Below are 22,605 nucleotides of genomic sequence, written 5' to 3'. Positions count from 1 at the left end.
GACTCTATTGTGATTAGAGTCATTCCAAATATAAGAAAAAAAAAGATTGCCCTTTTTACTGTGACTTATATGCAGTAAGAACCTTTGTTAGCAAATCCATTTGTGGATTTTTTTTGTTTGTTTTTGGCATGCAATTAGAAGTCAAAGCTGACTTTTCAAAACAGAATGACCATGATCCATTCTAACCCTGCAAAGGTTTAATGAACATATGACTTTTCCATCTATGAGGAGTCATGTGTTTCCGAGGCAAACACAAGCCTGTTTACTCTTTTCTTGTTTGGTAGCAAGGCTGAAACTTTTTAATGGCCTTCAGACCCAACTGCATGTTTCTCATACAATGTTCAGTCTCCAGGAAGATGGCCTGGCAGTTTTCTAAAGCTTTCCAACCAGCAAGATGGCTTTTCCTATTGAAAGCCTTCATTCAGAGCAATCCCGCACACCGTGAAATTCGGGAATTTCAAATTGTACTTTGTCATCAAGGTCATGACTACCAGCAACACAAAAAGCCAATTATAGAATGGCTTTTATAATATCAGGTATCCAAAAGACAAGTGAAAACACCAGCTCATTAGATAGACATCTGAATACTTGGAAGTGACGGTAAAAGTATCTAGCTTGCGACTTGTTTTCTATCTTACCTGAATATTTGGCATTGGTTAGATATAGGCAATACAATTAAAATTTTCACCATGTGTAGCATCTTAGATTAAACAACATAAAAAGGTGTTTAAGGAAACTTTGTAATGGTGTAGAAGCTTCCAGTGAATCATACTTAAAACTCAAGCTTTTCCACATCTTCATCCATAGGCCCCATGTTGCTGGCAGAAAAAATATCTAATCTAAAAAGTCAACTTTTGATTTGCGCTCCCTAAGTTCTCATAAGAAAAAAATTTTGAATCTTTTACATAGCCATTAATATCATTAAAAAATGATAACAATAATCCTAAAAGGATTATTACGAGTAAAAATAATAATGATACGAAGTAGTGACCATTAGTTGAGCATTTACTAGGTGGGACGCCATGCAAATACATTATTTTATTTAATCCTCACAGCCAATTTAAATAAAGTAAATGTGATTTTTTTTTTCTCTTTCATAATTCCCACGAGGAGAATGAGGGTGAAGGAGGCCAAGAAACTCACCTAGATCAGAAAACTAGTAGGTAGTGATGTTGAACTCAGATGTAGGCTTTTCTGAATCTAGTCCCGATTATGTTATGTCAAAGCCACGTGCCTTTAACAATGTTCCATGAACACAGCAGGACCCAGAAGTACCACCCCTTTCAGATCACATAGCATTTCTGGAACTGTGCTGAACCAAATGTCACTGCTCATACAGATTGAGTCATACACACCAAACGTTTGCTGAACGTCCACCAAAAGCAGCCACCTTCTAGCGCTCTAGGCTAACAGTGGTTGATCGCTTTCCTGTCCTCATGGAATTTACTTCATGAGAGAATAATACACTCGTAGCAGCCTCCTTAATCAGATTGCATGGTTCACCTACACCTAATAAATTTGGAGTCTAATTGTATGTAAATTGCTTTTCTATTTGAATTATCTTTAAATTATGTTCAGAGAAGAGAAAGAAGAGGAAGTTTCTTTTTAGTTGGGGCTTCGTTAAGGTCAAGTGAATCCATCTCCAAACACAACATTAAAAGGGAAAATGTGTAGCTATTTTGTTATTGTCACAGGCAAAAATAAAATAAAATGGAAAGAAAATAATGATGGGTCATAAAGGTTTAGCATATAAACTACTATAGGTGCTGTCTTTCAGTAGAATGTACTAAACATAGCCAGGTTTCAACAAAATTGACAATCATGTATTCCAACCAATTTTACCAAATGTACCCCCAGCAATGATGCTTCCTATTTGTAGTGAGGCGATGACTGTACGTGTTGAAATGCTGGTTGGCAGTTCCCGCACACGTTGTCCAGGTACCTGTCTAAACTAGGAGAGCCTAGTTTACTTGTCAGACCCCTTTTCAGAAGGAGACCTTTCTTCTAGTCCTGAATGTCGGTGAATTCTCCTACTGACAAAGCTGCCTTGGAGCTCAAGGGGCATTAAAATGAGATAAGAGGAGAAATAACAGCATCTGGGCTGCACTTCTTGCAGAGTAAAGCACTGTTGAGGTCTGAAAGTGAGAGTATTTGAAAACTAGAAATGAAATTAGGTGCAGCTACTGAAAGGTGGAGAGAGGAATTGGTAAGGAGGAGGCTGGTGTATACAATGAATTTAGATCTGGAGTATGAATTCCCAGTGCTTCTGAATCCTCACTTTCTTAAGCACAGAACAGGGCAAAGAATGATGATGAGGAGTGTGAAATGGGGGCCTTTTCTTTGCACCCCTGAAATGCTTGGGAACAAAAAGAGTCCAATTCCTAACCAAGGGGAATAAGTAAAATATCCTCTAAAGTGATCTAAGATTTCATATTTCATATGGAGGAATTGGATTTTTAGCCTTGGTTATCTTCAAAAGAAGATGACTGAAAAAACATTTTTAAAACAGGTTAATTGGCTAACTTCTACGTTTTTTGGTTTTTTTTTTAAATTGCAACTTACTCTCAAAACAAATTATAACCTCATAAAAAATTATCTGTGATAAAAAAAGCTGGAAGAAAACATCAAGTGAGCTTATTATATGAAGTTCCTCTTTTACTTGATTCTTCCTGTAAGCAGAAACTCAGCTTCAGGCATTAATATCATTAGGAATTAACTTTCTAGAAATGATGCTAAGGAACAATGACATACAATTAAAATAACAGTATTTATAGCAACAGAAGCAGTTAACACACCTCAGAAGCTGTAGAGAATGAAAATAGCAAAATAGGCTTTCCTTTCTCTTCTCTGGATCAAACATTGAAATTTAGCAATTTCTAAAAACTGATTATTAGATTATTATTTTAATTATTCTTCTAACATGTCAATGTCACAATGTTAAATGCTTTGTGTACCTGCCCAAAAGGATTTGGGTAGCGCAAGGACCCAAATGTTATCCCAGTCCATTTTCTTTGAATTACAGGAATCTCCAGAGCATATGTTTTTCCTACATTGGGAGACAGCATGGCTTAAATTTTCTGAATAATTTTCAAAATTAAATTTGAAAGTTTTCATGAGAGATGATCCTCCCTGGTGGGTGATATGAAGCATAACCTAAGGGGAAACATGAAAATAATTAGCATAAACATATTAGCATATAGATGCCTTTGAAATAATAAACAGCAGAAAACCAAAATGCTTATCCCCAAAAGAAAGTTATGAGAAAATATGAAATTAATGTACACTTCTCACATGACAACTCCAGCCTGAAAGCCAAATAGAATATTCTCGTTCAGTGAAGGATGGAATGACCAAGGAGATGGAGAAATTACCCCCAAACCAACTCTCCTTTGCTCATTATCACAGTATTAATATTCTCTATTTTCCCTTCACCTCCTCCGCCACCCCTATTCTCCTTTACAGGAAAACAAGTCTCTTCCTTTTACTTCGTCTAAGAGCTACTATCAAGTAGAAAGATCTAATATCCTTTTCTTATTGTTCCACATTAGCTAACTTTCTATCTTTCCCTAGATGGCACAAGAAACACTGGGCTTGGTAATTCAGTTGCCAAAAGGACTGAGAGCCTTGGTTGAAAAGTGGGACAGGGCTTAGTGTTTGTTAACAAGAACCATGAACATCATTGATTCTTTTTATATTTCAAATTGGTACAGCCTCTCCAGACAGTAAGCCAGCAGGTTGTGGCATGATTGGAAGAATAAGGTCTTGGGAGTCAACACTCATTAAAAAATCTGATTTGTGTAACCTCATATAAGTTCAATAACACAATTAGTTTCAGTTTTCTGTTCTACAAAATAGTGATGGTGTTTTCTACTTTTCTGGGTTGTTGTGACAATTAGTGGTTATATATATATAAACCATCTGGAATATGGTAGATGTTCAATAAAGGTAGCTCAATTCACCTTTTTCATGGCTTCAGTGAAAACTCCATAAATTTGGGATTCTGGGATTTGGTAAGCCTACTTTCCACCATCCCCCCACCCCACTTTGCATGGATGTGGATGAATATATGGTCCAAATATATTTATTAAGGAGAGATACCACAAAATACGATGTTTTGCTCTGGATCCATGGTGGCATGGATTAAAATGGTGGTAGTATAAATTGCACTGAAATTAATAAAGTCAAGAAAATAAAGATTCAATGGAAATATTTCAGCTCATGAAGCCAAGAGCAGGGGGTTAATTTTAAATTTGCAGCAACTAACAGAAAACCATGAAAATTTTATGTGATTCAAAGGAAGTAAGAATTTGCCAAACACACCTTAAATTATCTGACACAGGTGAATTCCTGAACAAGGCCCAAGTTAGAACATCAAAATACACTCAATGTCCCCATATCTGAACACCATCTACATTATTTTAGTTCTTTTAATATTTAGTTATTTTTAATGGCTGTCAGTACAGTATTTAGAACACTAAGAAGGGGTCGTTTGACAATAATACCATTTGATTTTCTCAATTTATCAGTTTCAAACTTTGCTTGATGCTAATTACTTAACAAACATTATGTGTTTTGCTCTCTTGGCATATAAAGTAGGAAAGGAAACATTCATTACAAAATACTGAATTCTATAGAGATTTGAAGCTCCAACTTTATTCTTTCTGTGGATCACAGGTCTTGAACCTATCCTTTAGTATCGAATACCTGCTTTTATGTCAAGAGTTACATTTCCAGTAAATAATGCCCATCAACTTCTTGAATGTTTATATTGCCTCATCAATACTTAGCACACTGCTTACACATAGTTATGAGATTGGGACATGGGTGGTGACTAAGAAAGGAAAACCCTCATACGGATGCTTTGCATGACCACAAAATACTGGTCCTATGTTTTCCCTTTCCTGTTTAAACTTAACTCATTGACCATTGTCTTGAGACAGACATCATTTGCAGGTCATTCCTGCTGAATGCCCTTTAATCCTCTCATCCCTTTTATCTGCTAGGCCTAATAGAGACCTAATTTATTACCCTTTAGGGCTAGTTAAAAAAATGTTTAGAAGGACACACACAAGTAAATAAACCCAAAGCTAGTGTTTCTTTGGCTTTTGGAATTTGAAAATATTTTGATTGCCTGCATGCCTTCTGAGAATGATTCCTTCTGGCTATGAAGGGAAAGAGCCTGTTTCACAAATGAAATAAATACATATGTATACAAAAGGTATTCTCAACGCTCTACTGGTCGTTTGGTAAGGTAGAACATGTTCTCTTCTGCAATCCAAAAGGAATTTAAGACTCTATCAATTTGTTCCCATAAGGATACTCTTGACTTGTTACAGGACCTCGTTTTAATGCTAATGACATGCAGATGTTTTCAGAGTTGAAAATCACTGGAGGTGAGTAGCCAGGAAATGGGAGGCCTGTCTTCCTGCACACTCTGAAATCTTTCTTCTGTTTTGTTGATGTTCCCAAATCATACTTCGCGAAGTTTTTGCTTTCAGACCTTGGAGTCTCTTAGAGCTTGATAAAAATAAAAATAAACCTTTCAGGTCAACCTCCATTGGTTATTTTTAAAACTCAGTTGGTAGATTTTTCTTTCTTTGTTTTATATATGATCAAAATATTTTTTCTTTACTTCCACTGCCACAAAATAGTCAAAGTCACAAAAATTTACTTTGACACTAACATTACCTTGATTGAAAGCATAGATGAGAAAGAGTGTCTTCTACACACATACACACACACACACACACACACACACACACACGCATTAGTATTTTTTCAAACATTCTCAATGATTGGAAAATAAGTCAACAAAAACAGCAATTTTATCTACCTCATATATAAGTCCTTTAAGGATGAAAATGGCATCTAAATTTGGGATATATTATATGAAGGGGATCAAAGTTTTGCCACCCCAATATATGCTTTTTGGGATATTGATTTTAAACTGGTTACTAAGTAACAAAAGACTTAGAATCTTTGACCTTCCCTGCCCCTTACCTGTTTAATTCAGAGAGAGAAAAACTGTTTAAAGGGAAGGGAGCGCCACCTTAGCATCATAATATTAACCAAATGTGGCAGACAGGGAGAAATCTAGTCAAAACCTGCTTGTGGACTTCCCTCTGTGTCCCATCGTTCCCCGGTGGCCAGCAAAAACACACTGCTTTTTCTGAATACCTGTGAGTAGCCTGCTGTCCCTTTGAAATCCCAGACCTGTGTCTCCCTCTCTTTTGTCCAGATGGCATATAAACCTCAACTGCCCAATGTGTTCTTGGGTCTCATATCTTATGGTAACCCCACATGTACATCCATAATAAATTTGGGGCATTTTCTCTTGTGAACCTGTCTCATGGTAATGAATTATTAGCCCCGCCAGAAGAACTTAGAAAGGTGGGAAGAAAGTTGTCTTTGGACCCTCACAGATAGAAAAACAACAATAGTTAACTGAAAATAATAATGATTGAGGCACATCTCTTTCAGTTCTACATAAATCATCCTCTTCCAGTTCCCACTTCCTCTTGTGTCTGCAATAACTAAGCACTCAGCACTGTACCCACAGAGAAGTCCTTCCTGTGATCTAGAATGTTTTGTCACCTGGTAAACTGTTGCTTAAATAAGAAACTGGCATATTCTCATTTCTTATCACATCCAAGGACACAAATAATCGGTACAAACCACGCCCCATCCATCTTTTCTTCAGCTCTAAAACTGTTAGACATTCTTATGTGAAATCATAGTGATGTTTTAGAGTTAGAAACATTAATGAGCAGGTTCGTTCTTCCCTAGGAAATTTTCCTCATCAAATTCCATGACCTGAGCCACCAACATGTCCTTCAGCAGGTAAATGAATAAATAAGCTATGGTACAGCCAAACAATTGAATATTATTCAGTGCCAGAAAGAAATGTGCTATCAAGCCATGAAAAGACATGAAGGAACTTCAAATGAATATTATTAGGTGAAAGAAGCCAAGCTGAAAAGGCTACACACTGTTTGATTCCAACTATCTGACATTCTGGAAAAAGCAAAACTATGGACACAGAAAAAAGATCACTGGTTGCCAGGGGTGGAGTAGCAGGGAGGGATGAATAGGCAGAGCACAGAGGATTTTTAGGGCAGTGAAAACACTCTGTATGCTATTATAACGATGGATATATGTCATTATGCATTTGTCCAAACCCACAGAATGTACACCAAGCAGAGTGAGCCATCATGTCAACTATGGCCTTTGAGTGACTATGATGTGTCAGTGTAGGTTCATCCTTGGTAAAAAAAAAAAAAAAAAAAAAAAAAGAAGAAAAGAAAAGAAAAGAAAATGTAACATTCTGGTGAATAATGTCGATAATGAGAGAAGATATGTAGATATGAGGTCAGGGGATATATGGAACATCGCTATATCTGCCTCTCAATTTTGTTGTAAATCGAAAACTGGTCTAAAAAATTCATAACCTGGTATATTGCTGGCCTTGCTGTATTACAATTCTGATGTAAAAGCAATTATTCCTAGTCCTATACCTGATCTACCTGCTCGCCTTTCTGTCCGCTGGAAGAAGAGCTTGGGCTCACCTGGAAGCTAAAGTCAGAGAAGCCTTTCCAAAGTTACTAACCGGAGGTGATAGGGGAAGAAACACAGGATAGCATTTCTACATTCCTTATGGCCAGGTTTACTAGCTGATTAGTTTAAAATAATTCTTTCCGAAATTTGTTCTCTGAAGGTAAGACATGCCTGCAGGTATTATTAAAAATTCCCTTCAATGCTAATCATTGCACAAATCTCCCATTTATCATTGTGAAGTACAATCTGAGAATCAGACTCTTAATCTTAGATGGATCCTATATTAGCAACATGATTTGTGTCCTCTGTGCTTGCAATGTCAACTATGGAGGGTTGTGGAAAGAAGAAAACATAAGGCACGTGACTTATATGCTATAAAATACTCTGTAAATATTGTTAGTGTTTTTTTGAGATGCAGTTAGAGTGATGATGATGATGATGATGATGATGGTGATGATGGTGATGATGATGACGATGGTGTTGATGACGATGGTGATGATGATGATGGTGACTGTTAGATGAGAACCACTTGACTTCATAATATACAAAAGAGAAGATACAAGGAAACAGACAAGAGATAGTATGATGATAAAAGTCCAAGAGTATAATTTAAGGTAAACATGATTTTGTTTATCTAGTTCTGAATGGGAAAAATCATAGTCTCATCCAAAAGGTCTTGCACAAAACTGATTTATCCAATTTTCTTCCAATGTATTTGAATATGCTTAAAGGTAATAGATGTCTACGAATAGATACCATTTATTGAGGTTTGTTACCAGGTACTTAGTATTGCTAAGCATTTTGCATGAATTATCTCATTCAGTTAACAGGGGTGGGAATTGATATCCTACCATATTAGTTAATATCAAGATTACTTAACATACAAGTGCATACACTATAAATGGAATCAATAGGATTATGTAAGCCCAAAATTGTGGAATTTGAGTGGGATTTTATGGGAACTTATAAATTCAGAAGAAAGGATGCAGGAAGATTGATTTAGGCACCTGAACTGATTGAAGGAGGCATCACAGAAATGAACTGGTAAAATAATACTGTTGTGTGGATGGAAAATAGGAAAGATTTCACAGAAATGTACAGGTAATGAACATAAGTCCTAATTCCACTGAAGATACATTCCCTCTGGCTATGGAACACTGTTCTCCAGTACACAAATGCATCCCTGAAAACTGCCATTCTTCTGAAGATTTATCAGCCATTACATTCTACATACTGTCCATTCCCTGACTACCTATGTGTCTGGAGGTGATTTTCATTAATTTGCAGGACATTTAAAATTTAATTTTGGCTTCTCCATTTTTTTCTGGCACTCATGTGGGACAAAACCTATACCACTGTGGGAGGTCTGTGCTAAGGTACAGAAACGAATCTCAGCTTAAACTCAAATGGGCAAGCTTGTTTCTTGCTAAAAGTTCCATAATATATTTTGATTTCAAATTTAAATTTGAATCTAAATTAGAATTTGTGTCAATAAGAATGAAACTTGAGCAACCATGAGTAAGCCAAGGTAGAGGCCACAATACCAATTTTTTTCATTCAGCTTGACAGTATGCTTTGGGCTTATTAAAACAGCCTTTTAACCAGCACAGAAACCTGAAGGATTTATTTACAGCATTTATCATCTAGTCTCTTCCTCTTTTCCCTTTTCCACAGAAGAGCAAGTAGGTAGGCAATCAACGAAGAGAGTAATACAAAGTAGGAAAAGTAATTGCCTCTTCAGATTCCTGCTTCTTAGAGTAAAATGGGAGTAATTGTCTTTGCACCACCGGGTTGAACTGCATGGCATAGTTAAGAATAGCAGAGAACTAACAGATCATTGTTATGTGATGATTTTTGCTAATTGAAAGGGTGGATACATTTGTGAGATGACTTTTCAATCCCTGGAAACAACACATGAGACGTAGAAGAGCAGGCTAGCGGGTGTGAATTTTAGGCTCCATCACATTCAAGTATTTGTGCTTCAGATTCCCCATCCATAAAGGGGGGAGAATAACACCTCTCACACTAAAGGTTTTTGTGAGTGCTCAGAACAGTGCCTGGCAGATAGTAAACAGTATATAAGCGTTAGGCATGCTCATCATCATTATTCACAACTATATGTTCATGATTTAAGAGACAAAAGAAAAACTCCATGTTATGCTGGCTTTTGCACAAAGGGGAATTAAATACCATTTTATTATCTCAGTGGTAGTCAATTTATTCATTATCACATACAGCACGCTTTCTATGTGCCAAGCACTATTAAACAAGGCAAAAAAATTTACCTGTCCTTATAGAGTTTACATTCTAGCAAGATGACAGACAACAGACAAGTTTATAATATAATATCTGTAGTGATGAGTATGATGGAGAAAACCAAAGGAAGGTTGAGAAATGCAGTGACCTGTATTCTGTCCCCATATTCAGCTGTGATTGACAAAAAGGCTCACTGCAGGCCATGCTTTTCCTCTGAAAGGAATTCCCAAGCTGACATTCGAGGTAACTGTTTCACTGAAATCCCAAACATTTGGATGCAACAAAAATAATCCAGCATATGAGCGCATCCAGATAGACATATGTACACTGGTTTTCTGAAATGTAATGTGTATGTAATTTCCCGAATGGCTGGTTGTCACATCCATCTGGTCTTATTTCCATAGCACTTGAATGCACCACGAGGATATAAACCCTAAAAGCTAGAAAACAGAATTTAAATACCCAAACACATACGAGGTGTGTTTTCAAAAGCAGCAGACAAGCGAGTACTGTGGTAACTTCATTAACTTCTCAGCCACAGTTGAGAGTAGCTGAGACTAAGCATAAAGGCCACAGAACATAAAAGACATTCCACCGGCAGACCTCATTAAGTGGGCTTAAGACAAGCTTGACAAGCTAATGACAAAAATCTAATTTGGAATTTCTGGACATAAGCACCCTGAACAAGTCCAAATACACCAAAATTCTACCATGCATGTTATCTGAGCAGGCAACAACCCAGTGTCAATTAGGTCCATGTAGTTCATGACTCGAAGCCCAGGGATGATGATGGCCTATTCAACCACGTTGAATAGGAAATCACATTCCATGTGCTTTTGGGTTTGGGCCCTGGTCCTATTTAAATTGCACAGATGTCATAGGTTCCTAAATTAACAGTGGACTCCAGGGAGATGCTCATCAGGCTAAATACACTGAACAAAGGCAGTGCTAGAATGTAGATACCGTACTGCCCGGAAAGCCTTTTTGCTACTATCTTCCCTTTCTCTACAAGATCTTTCCTATTTCTACATTCTGTTAGCATCTATGGAGTCTAAGCCATGTTAGATTGTATTTATTTACATGCCATGTTAGAATTCCATAGTTGCTCTAGGTATGTGTATTTCCATTCCAACTACTTTGATGTCCCTTGAGTGGAAGAGCATTCACTTTCATGAAGTAATCGCACTTGGGAATGTCCCACACAGCGAGAACTATCTTACAAACATTGTCTATCCCCCTATCAATCTCATTATGGCCGACCCAAGTTTTTAGATAAGCAAGCTGAAGAGTCTAATAATTCGCTCCCCCCTGTTCCCACCTTTAATGAGTGGAGAACCAATGATCTATACCCCGACCATCTGATTTCAAAGACCACATTTGTATTTCACTATATAATGTAGGGAGGAAGAAATGCTTGCTGAATGGATACATGAATGAATACAGGCATTACTTAACATCCTTAGAATTAAACGGGGGAAGAATTTGCCATTTGAGCTATACTGCTGTTGTTATAAAAGGTATATGATAAGAGAGTTTAAATCCTTGTAGGCATTGCATCTTGTACTTTCTACATCCTGTCAGTATTTTTTTGTAATAGCTTACAAATACAAGGTACTGTTAAACCAGTGAAATATTTTAACCCAATATAACAAATTATAAATGGGCTGAATGGCTTCCTTGGGTCATTTTCCCTCTCCTGTAACAAGCTCCTTATATGAAAGAAGAATAGATTTTTCTGAAATCTGGCTCCAGGTGTTAATTTCTTAAGAAATCCCTAGACATTCACCCAGGTTTAGACCTCTGGGCTTTTGTCCAGGCCTGAGAGAGACCTAGTCCCAGCGTTTCCAAATATGGCCCATCTCTTTTCCACAAAAGCCCTAGTAACCACAGTGGAAATGATAATGGGTAAATGCTGTGAACAATGCAATCAGTCAGAATATCTCAATAAATATTTGTTGAGGAGAAACACATTCTACTCCTCTTATGCAAACCTGAAGAATGTCCTGGATTTCATAATATACTCATTCTTGGGCCTTATATTTAAATGTAGTAATATTCACTTAGGACATTACTCTGTTTGTCAACGCTGCACAGAGAAACATCATTATTAGTTTCTTTTTTTCTAAGTAGTCTAGAAAAAAATTCCAAATATATTCTCTTAGCTTCATGTCTTCCCTGTCCCTTACTGTAGTAAAAGACATTAGGTAAGCCACTTAACATCTCTGCAAACCCCATTTACAAAGAAGAAAGTAATGTCACTTGCCCTATCATGTTGCTGTGAAGATTACATAAGATAATGTGTACAGAATTATTTTTGAGCTATGAAGTGTTATACAGCAGTATGAAATTCTTAGAAAAGAAGGAAACCAGAAGTTTACTTACCACATATCTTGAGAAGCCAGGTGTTTAATTTTGTCATGTAAATGATATATGTACGTGTATGTACACACATGCACACATAAACACTTGGGGCAAAATGGGTACACACACACACAGACACACACACACACACTGGGAGGACTCTCAAATAACTTTGCTGCACAAAGTTTTAAGAGTTAATGAACACCACATTTAAAAAAAATGTCTCTGTTGTTTTTTGATGAAAAGCCACCGTATTATATAAAGTAATTATATCTATTATATATTAAGTGCCAACTTAATGATAGGCATTGGGTACATTATGAAATTTATTTATCATAATACTGCACACAGGTATTATTAACTCTTATAATGGGTAACCTGAGGCCCGAAAGAATTAAGAAAATGCCCCCAAGGTCACATTGCTGGCAAATGACAGAGGCAACATCTGCATTTAGGTCTGCCTGTCTGCAAGTCTGTGCAGCGTTTACCCATTCAAATCCCATTCATTTGAAATTTGCATTAATCGAGTGTAGCATGTTATACATTTTAGGGGCAAGTTCAAATGAATCCTATCCTTTGTGAAATGTTAGGTTTCCTTTGACCGGAACCTAAACTGATGAAAAATATACAACTTTTTCAAAATGATCAGAAGCTTTACACTTTTCAAAACGTGTTCAGAGGGTTTACAGCCCTCTGTAATACACAGTATCCTGTAATATAGGTTACTGAGAGTTATAACTGGAGTTAATGGCTGTGATTATTAATCAAGGAGTACCTAGAGAGCACCTACTGTGTGCACAACACTTCTCATATGAGGAAGCTCTGTGAAGGTAGAGGGAAAGGTTTAACAAATCAATAAAAGATATCCCTCAGGGAACCTACAATCTATCCTCTTGAAAGAAACTGGCATACATGAAGTGAAACAAAGATTCAAATTAATCTTAGAATACATTAGCAGTACTCAGAAGTAATAAAACTGAATCAAAATTTTTTCAAAGGATTAACCCTCAGCCTTTAACTCTATCTGACCCGCTTCCCCCACATGCCAATTAGAGTTCAAAGAACAAATTCATATACTTCATTTATGGATCCATTGAACCTTGGGCATGGTGATAAATCCTTCATAAGTCAGAAAGATAGCTATATTTATTCTTAAAATTAACTAATTTGCACACTGAAGTTAAGTGATTTGCTTAAAGACAATTCATTGGAATGTCTGATAAAAATCCGTAACTCCATTTCACATTTCACATCACTGACTTGTTTTCCCATTTTAAGGTTTAGTGTGTAGAAATGCTCACGTGCCAACAAAGACTATTTTAAAAATTCTGACACAAACAAGTTCACATATCTACAGGGAGACCAAAAAAAAAAAAAAAAATCAATAAAATATTTAGAAAATCTCATGATGAGAAAAGAGTTCCCCAAACATTACTCTGAACAGAATAAATAGCGGAATTTTATAGGGAGGATTTTTCTTCTTTTATGTAGTCTCTGAAAACAGACTTACATTTACTTAACAGTTGTTTTAGTGAACCAAGCAATACAGAAAGTAAACACACCCAACATTCAAACTGGTTGGCTGAATCTAGTGTTTAAATTCAGCTCTTCGCTTAAGTGATTTTATGAATATATGTGTATACACCACACACACACACACACACACACACACATTTTGGTTCTGTAACAGTGAGCTGTCTCAGACTGTCCACAGAACATTCAGCAAGCTACCTATAGCCACTGGGAAATACAATTTTACAAGTTTTTAAAAATAAAGAAATTATAAGAACAAAGGAGTTTTACAGTAAGCATCTTTGAAAGGACTAATGTTAAAATGATAATCAAGGCAAGACAATTCTAAAGGTGACTTTTCCAAGCATATTATGAAATAATCATCATTATAACACACATGATTTTATTTTTAAAATATTGAGATTGGCTTTATTCATTGGGCAGCAAATAGCAGTAATATGCTACAATTAGTATTAATACAGAAAATAGAACACAAATGGTCTAATTAGGACTTAAATGTCCCTTTTATCTACTATGATTTAAACTATTCAAACACTTCATGTTTTCCTGGGCCAGTTAACAGTATTTAATATTTTTGTAGCTAGGATGTAAAAAAGTCATTTTCACAATTCCTTATTTTCAGTATTAGATCCTATTGTAATTTTGCTGGATCTAAAACTATCTTAAGGAACCCAAATAACACAAAACTTTGGGGATAGAAATTAGCATAATTTATAGAATTCAATTTTTGGTAATTATAATTCTCACTTAAACCTAAACTAAATATGCCAGACTATAATTATGTTCAAATTTGCATCATAAAAATTATCCCCATTTTGCTCATGGCATCTTAAAATATCTAATAAGAGATCTTAAACTTTTAAGTTTGAGTCAAGAGGCCTTACTTTCACAGCCTTTGGGAAGAAAAGACTTATGCATTAAGCACAGTTATTCAGTCTCTTGGGAAAGTGAAGATGGGCCCATTATTTCTTCACTACCGTGTTTTCCCGAAAATAAGACCTAGCCGGACCGTGAGCTCTAATGCGTCTTTTGGAGCAAAAGTTAATATAAGACCCAGTATTATATTATATTATATTGTATTGTATTGTATTGTATTGTATTGTATTGTATTGTATTGTATTATATTATATTATACCCGGTATTACATTATATTTATTATGTTATATATTATGTTACGTTATGTTATGTTATATAAAACCCTGTCTTATATTAAAATAAGACCAGGTCTTATATTAATTTTTGCTCCAAAAGATGCATTAGAGCTGATGGTCCGTCTAGGTCTTATTTTTGGGGAAACACGGTATATGATGTGAAGGATTTGTACTATAATCTTTGGGTATCCCTAAGTCACATTGCAATTAATGAGTGCTGAGTGAGACAGCAGATATAAAAGATTAATGCTTTCTTTGGAGAGTAACCTTAAGCAAAGCAGGTCATGCTTTAGGACAAAGGTAATGGGAACCAAAGACACAAAAGGCTGAAATGCTTTAAAGCTGGGTCCTTGTAAAGAAGCACTGCTTTGCTACCTATTTTTAAATGATAAAGATGAGACAATCTGAAGGCAATGAGAACTCATCTTTCAGCCCTTTGAGTTGTTAATTGATTCTAAAAAAATCCTACGATCAAATTTTTATTGTTATTCTTATTATTATTAGTTTGGGATGCAAAAAGAAAACATCCAGGAAATACTATTCAGTGTAAGGGGTCTGTTTAACTAAATTTTTTGCTACTTGATATCATTAAATTAGCCAGTTGATGTGAGTAAACTTGCAAAGTGGATTATTTATCTTCATCTTTGGGACAGTAGGTGGATATAATGTGGGATATATATTGGTCATGAAATAGATGAGTCTAGATGTGCAGGGCTGGCACATCGTCAAAGCACACGAGGTGTTTCTTACAAAAAAACATACGAATATATCTCCGGTTGAGTAAAATATTCACGTTAATACTGGAATAAGGCAGAAGAGCTCTGGCTGACATCCCATCTGTTCTTATGAATTAAATTTAGAAATCATATGTAATATAGACATTTCTGTCTGAATATCATAAAACCCTGACATATCCAGGCTTTCATTAGAAAGCTCCACGATGTGACTTGAATAACAATCTGTCTTAGCTAATTAGTATTTTCAGTTTAGCATATTCACTTCCAGACATATTGCTGTTTGCACATGGTAATTTAGGTAAACAGATACCATCCACAGCTGCATCAATTAACACTGCTAATCAAAACTGAATTCAGGTAATTAGGCACATTTATGCAAAAAATGTATAATTTTGGAGAAAGCTAGATTCTTCAGTAATATGTCAATAAGTAAAAAATCTCCTTTTGCTTATGAAGATGAAGAATAAGGGGAGAGAAATCATCATTAATATATACATCATGCAGAGTGGAAATTCCTAAATTAAATCTCAAACTTTAATTGGCCTGTATTTTCAGAAATTGGATCATATTTTCATAAATGTTTTCCTCAATGTTTCCACATAGTAAAGTTGATTCACATCTGTCTAAGGGTTTAATCATCCTCAAGCGGGACTCAAATGGTTAATGAATTCTTAAGTATTTATATAATTAGAAGAGATGTTGGTCAAACTTGCTCTTCCATCTTGTCTAGCATCTCTTAGGGAAAACGCTCACAGTGTGTCATGTTTTATTACACATTTTAATTTTCTCGGCTGCAAAGTACTTTCATTTGCAGTTAGACTCACAATAGTAATTTCTTATTTTCCTACAAATACTCATAAGTTTCCCTGATTCTATACAATGCCCTGTAGTTGCTTTTACATTCATTTCAAAATGAATACTGTGAATTATTTTTCACGTTTCCTACTAATATAAAGCAATCTGATACTTTTGATTAAATATTTTTATCAATGCATAACTAGTTTAAATGTTGTTAAGTTATAAGTGACTAACTAGTGACTAACAATTCCGGGTGCGGAGAGATTGCGAGGCCTAGAGTTCAAGCTAAAGTAGAAGAAAATATTGGGCCATTTTTAAAAGCATTCTGATGTAGATATGGGAGTGTATCTATATACACGCATATCTACATCTGCATATCTATATCTACGTTTATCTATCTATCATCTACATTTTAACTTCTTTTGGTCGTCAGACTTTGAAGTTTGGATTTATTTCTTAGTGCAAACACCAGACCTTTATAATGAAGGGATGAGTCCAGTGTCCTAGCTTTATATTAATGGTAATAGTACCTTTGAAAACAATTTAACAAACATTTCCTCAGTATCCACCATGTATCGGGCACTCTTTTAGGCTGTGTGGGTAAATACAAAGATGGATTTAGACTTATCACACTCTCTGATACAAGCCCAGAGAGTCTACAGACCAAAAGAATCAAATTTCAAAAGGTGGACCCAGTCTCCAAGTGAGAATGTATCTATCAATTCCAAACTTTTGGAACCTCCTAGGCTAATTTTGCAGAGGTTTACTTTTTGTCTAACCTTGGTTAATTCTTTCATTCTCATAAAAGTCAGGAAATGGGAATGAAGATTATTTTGCTAAGTAGAATATCTTTTTTGCATGTTGCAGTAATTACATACAACTTGTAGGTTTATTTTTTACATTTATCAAAAAACGTTTTTTCCACATATTCCTTAAACACATTTGTACAAACAATTGGACAATTCCCTATGGAATATAAATCTAACTCTGTGCTCATATCTAGTTTCAAAGCAGGAATGATAAAATATGGAGGCACATTTATCAGTGGGTTGTCAAACCACTCAACCAATGAAAAGTGTATGAGGTGAGATGGAGATACCTCTGATTTTGTCTGTGAAACAGATTTATGGATTTTAAATGACAGGGAGGTAAACACAAACATTTCAAAGACAATTTTTAAAAGATCCTAATGACTGGTTTTCAAAGACCTAAATGATAACTATTTGGAGAGGACAATTTCTAAGGTCCATGAAATGAGCCAACTAAGTAAAGTAAATGTGCCAGTGAGTAATCTTTGACTTTCTAAACCGCATCTTCTCTTAGTCCCTCAGAAGTCAACCAGGGGAGAATTAATTCTTTCATTTTACTTCCTGCATTTTAGTAAATTGCTTTGTATAGAGAAAAGTGTTTTAATTCATCAAAAATCCTGTGCAAATAATCCCCGAGTTTGAGCAAAGTGGAATGCTATGTACATCACAATGATTTGTCTGATAAAGAAGGTCTTGAAATATGGCACCAGCTTCCAACCCAAGTGGGGCCACTGACTAGCTGTCTGACTTCTGGCAAATCACTCTATACCCTGAGTCTCACTTTCTGGTCCATAAGATGTGGCTCACAGAACCAACTCACAGGGTTGGAAAGAGTACCTGAACCACAGGAGGCGCTCAATAAATACTAGTTGAAAGTGAACAAAGATCAATCAGCAATGGCTCCAGAAATACTAATGCTGAAGGCATTTAAGTCAAAGTTATCTTATAAAACAGTTCTCCAGATTCCAAAGTAATATGTAGAGGTGATGTGATCATTTTAATACAGTTAGCATGAAATGCCACACATCACTACATTACATTACGTAGGCTTCCAATTCAATTGAAGACTAATGCTAGGGAACCGGTCTTCACAATTAGCTGGAAAGATAATATCAGAGCATTTATTGTCTCAAGTATTTTTATTATTTGTCAAACAAATTACAAGAAATAATTCATTTGACCGATATTAACCAAACAATTTTATTCTAGAATTATTAGCTGCTAAAGAGAATAATATCTTGAGAAATTCATAGGGGACTACTTTTTGACTATTAATGATTTGTAAAGCCCTAAAAATCCTTGAATTTGCCGGTTGTTATCTCTCTTTAGCTCAGCACAATAAAATTGCTCATGGTAGGCCTACTCTAAAATTTAGTGGAATTAAATTCAATTGTTGACTCACAAATAATATGCAATGAATAAAATGACACCACTGGTCACTTTTTAAGCAGCCTGCTTTTTTGAACAGAAGGACTCCAACTAAACTGTGTGGTCCATAAAAATATCAAACAGATTAAATTGGGCTTGTTAAAGGCAAAGAATGTTATTTCACAAATATAAGAGACAATGTCAGGTCTGGGACTGGATGGATTAGAGGATAGATTGCCAGAAACAAAGGTAACAAAGAAATGAAAATGTCTTCTAAGCACACTGAAGCAAAACAAATGATTGGATTTGGGATTTAACAAAATATAATCTTATTTGTCTTTGTTCTTTCACCAATTCTTTTTTTCTAAACTATGACAATATGAATTTCCCCTTCTTGAGCCAAGATTTTCTGTTATGGAAGCGATTGCTGATAATTAATAGCAATACAGAGAAGGATGTTATCAGTAGTTTGGCACATTAGCTTTTTATCCTTAGAGAATGTTGTATTTACAATAAATTTTAATGCCAAAATTATTTTCATTTCTTTCTGGTAAAAGTAAATCAAATTAGAGAAAATTATTGAATTATATCTGAAGAATTAATACTGCTTATTTTAGGGATTTAATTTAGCAGTAGTGTTTATTTTTGAGTGAAAATTATCTTTAATAAGACAACAAGTATTATCTGAGAACAACTGGATTTTTTTTTCAAGTTTGATAATTCAATGTACCAAAACTAAAGCTAATAATTTATACCGTCTCAGAACAACATATTTGTTTACAATTTGTAGTTAAATACTAGTCCCAAAATTAAAAATTAGGAAATTATCCTGATATCAAACAGATCTTAGTTAAATTAGACATATTATTAATCAATGCTGGAAGCTATTATCCAGCTCTCTGGACGATGTCGCTGTCACTTTGCTAGCTGAATAATCTGTCACTCTATCAAAAGTTTCTCATCTTTGACTTTCTTCATACGTCTGGAGTAGAAACCTATCTTTCAAAAGAATGTTAAAAGAGCACATGAAAAGCTTGTGCAAAAATAAACTCTAGTACCTCGGGCTTCTTAATTTTTATACTGTAATACCTTTGACTTTTCTACCTTGACACATTCAGCATGAATTCTTTGATGAAAAGAGAGAGAAATAAATTACACATGGAATGAAGAGAACCTTTATTATCATTTTAATAGCCCGCAGACACATAAAAGGCAGCTGTGTTCACTACATGGTGGGACCTAAATCTAAAAATATTCACCGACTTAGCAATAAAAAAATGTAATATGATATGAAAAATAGAAACCATTTTTTTGAAGCGATGTGAATATGCAACTTTTCGAGGCTTCAAGAAAATTTAATGAAGAAAAATAAAATGAAACCATTAAACGACTTTGTAAATAACTAGAGTTTGCTCTTCCTATGACATTTTTTAACTTAATGGAAATACTGAATATATCCATAAACTATCAGAGATCATAGGGAATGAAACACCAGCCATCAGAAATAATCAACTTTTACGAACAGCTTCATAAGCAATCGTACAAAACAGCTTTCCCCCACACACCATTTTTAGGAAAAGGCATACAGATTAAACCTGGATAAAATATGCAGCTTTGGTGGTTGGCATTGGATTGGAATGTTATTTATTTCTAACCTTTTTCAGGATATTCCTAGATTGCTTTCTATTGAGATCATGCATTTTCAGTGTGTGGAGATTGACTTCAGGCTCCCTGCTTTTGTTGGGTGGTGGTTTTGATGTTTTGAATGGGGGAGGGAGTGATGCCTGGGACTCTTCCCACGTGCTCCCAATTATCTGTACATTATTCTATATTCTCTGCCACCGAGATGCTCTTGCCAGAGCTATGATCTTTCCAAAGCAGCATCCCATTCAGACGTGCACGAATGAAAATTAAAATAGGAGGGTTTTTTATTATTATTATTTGAATGACATACGACCTGTTCAATGTTTGCATTTAAATTGCCCAGAATAATTCAGCTCTGGCTTTTAATTTCAGAAGGGTTAATCACCCTAACAAAGGTCAATCAAACTTTAATCTTCAATAAAATTGCTACAGCCCCAATCACTTGCAGGACATTTATTACATTCCTATTTCCATGAGAAAGAATGCATTGCTTTCATTATGCACCACTAATCTTCTAACTCTTTACATTAGCACATTTTACCAAAAAATATTAATTCCTTTGAAACTCTGACAAGAGTTCATTTCTACACATATCAGGAGATAATCCTGTCTAAAAGAATGGGTGCATCAGCTGTGAACCACTTTACCCACCCGTTCTAATCCTCATAGACCTTTGCTACTCCAACTGAGTTCTTACAATAGCAAATCTCAATTACACAAAATATTATGGAGGTTTAGATTAAAACAACATTATATTAATTTGGAACTTAATCTTCCCTATTGTCTGTGATTATGCCATTCATCTATGTGTTTCTGTCCATAATGTTTACTGCGTACAAAACTTATTGATTCAGAGGAAGCAAATGTTAAGCATATTTGAATAGCAGTAGGAAGACTTAAATTCATTAATTCATTCACTCGATAAATATATATTGAGTGCCTATTATGTGCCAGATACCAGGAGGGGAGAGAGATGCAAAGTCCAAGAATAAAAAAGGTCTCTGTCATGAAAATGAAATTCTCTTCTGCAAATGATGTCCAGAATATAATAAAATAATGATTTAAACCTTCACTTTCAGCTTGTCGTATCACCGTCATTAAATTTTAGAGAAGATTAAAGCAATGTAAGCAAAATTTAAGCAAAATTTCAATAAGCAGTTTTTAAAAAATTATCTGGATACTTAAAGGCTTAAATATTCATAACAGCTATATACAATGTCAGAGAGGTAGCAGATTGGTGGAGGGGGGTTACCACTTTGTGAGGGGTGTAAATGTCTAATTATTACATTGTTTTGTACACCTGAAACTAATACAAAAATAAAATTCATAATCCCATAAAATGATTCACTGCTTTTATAATTTGAGAATAGGAAATTTGATTGTCAAATTTTAAAATGAGTATACTCAGAATATCTAACCTCCCATGGTTAGGAATAAAACCACGAGAAAGCTTAAATGGCCTTATTAAAAATATACATGCTGTGAATTAATTTGTTTCGAAAATGTTATTTCATGATGTTTAAAAACTGCTATTAACACAAAAGACAAACAGCAATGGGCAGAAAACAAATTACTGCTTTTTTTTTTCCTATTATACAGTGGCCTGGATGACCATATAGGGAAAATAAAAGAACCTTACCGTATGTCTCCAATTACATAGAAAATTGATTGCCTTGGTATTATAGCTCTGGTGTGACACAGCATAAATAACCCAAACTTTGCCTTCTGCATATTTTTTGAGATGCCTTCCTCTCTCTGTACTCAGAGGAAACGCACAAGCGTATACACACAGGCACATGTCTCTCCCCACCCACCCCCCCATCAATATTCTCATTCATTCATTAGCAATATGTGATGACTATAATTGGGGAAATTCCCCAGAGCTTGGATATTCAATCAAGCAAAGCAAATCACAGTGAAAACAAAGTACAGGTATAACAATCAATGGCCAGAATGACACTGGGGAATAGCACATAATTTCAAGAAATACCGGTCTTCTTAAATGTTGTTAAAAGCCCCAATTACTGTGTTTAATTAAAATCAAGACTTCAGCCATCACTTCCCCTACTCTGAGCATTTCTTGAAACTAAAATAGAACCTCTATCTTTTCTATAACTATGCTTGCTTTTTTCACTCCTATAACTAGGTTGACACAATAGAATAAAGCAGAGCAATGGCTTTTACATTGTTGAGCAAAATAAACCCAACGCTACACAATATAAGTGTTCAACTGACATTTGTTACCAAATAGTTATTCTGAAACCTGATAAAGATTAGCTAGACACAACAGACAAAACATTGCTTTATATTTCATCTCGGAACCGAAAGCTACTCCATTATATTTCTGAATTTCCAGATTTGGAAAAAAAAAAAAAACTTTCAGAAAATATGCTT

At 35.2% G+C, this 22,605-nt stretch overlaps 1 long non-coding RNA gene across 1 annotated transcript in view; it reads right to left on the bottom strand.

The window, feature by feature from the left end:
* The window catches only part of LOC109447596 (uncharacterized), a 64,514-nt gene that overhangs the window by 7,014 nt on the left and 34,895 nt on the right, over positions 1-22,605 (bottom strand). The window contains exon 6 of the long non-coding RNA XR_002137390.2: positions 2,955-3,153. This is a non-coding gene — a long non-coding RNA (uncharacterized LOC109447596). The remainder of the gene's footprint in view (positions 1-2,954; positions 3,154-22,605) is intronic.

Source organism: Rhinolophus sinicus, linkage group LG02 (genome assembly GCF_036562045.2).
Source record: "Rhinolophus sinicus isolate RSC01 linkage group LG02, ASM3656204v1, whole genome shotgun sequence".
Lineage (NCBI taxonomy): Eukaryota > Metazoa > Chordata > Mammalia > Chiroptera > Rhinolophidae > Rhinolophus > Rhinolophus sinicus.
Note: the sequence above shows the minus strand (reverse complement) of the source record. Positions and strands in the feature narration are given on the sequence as shown.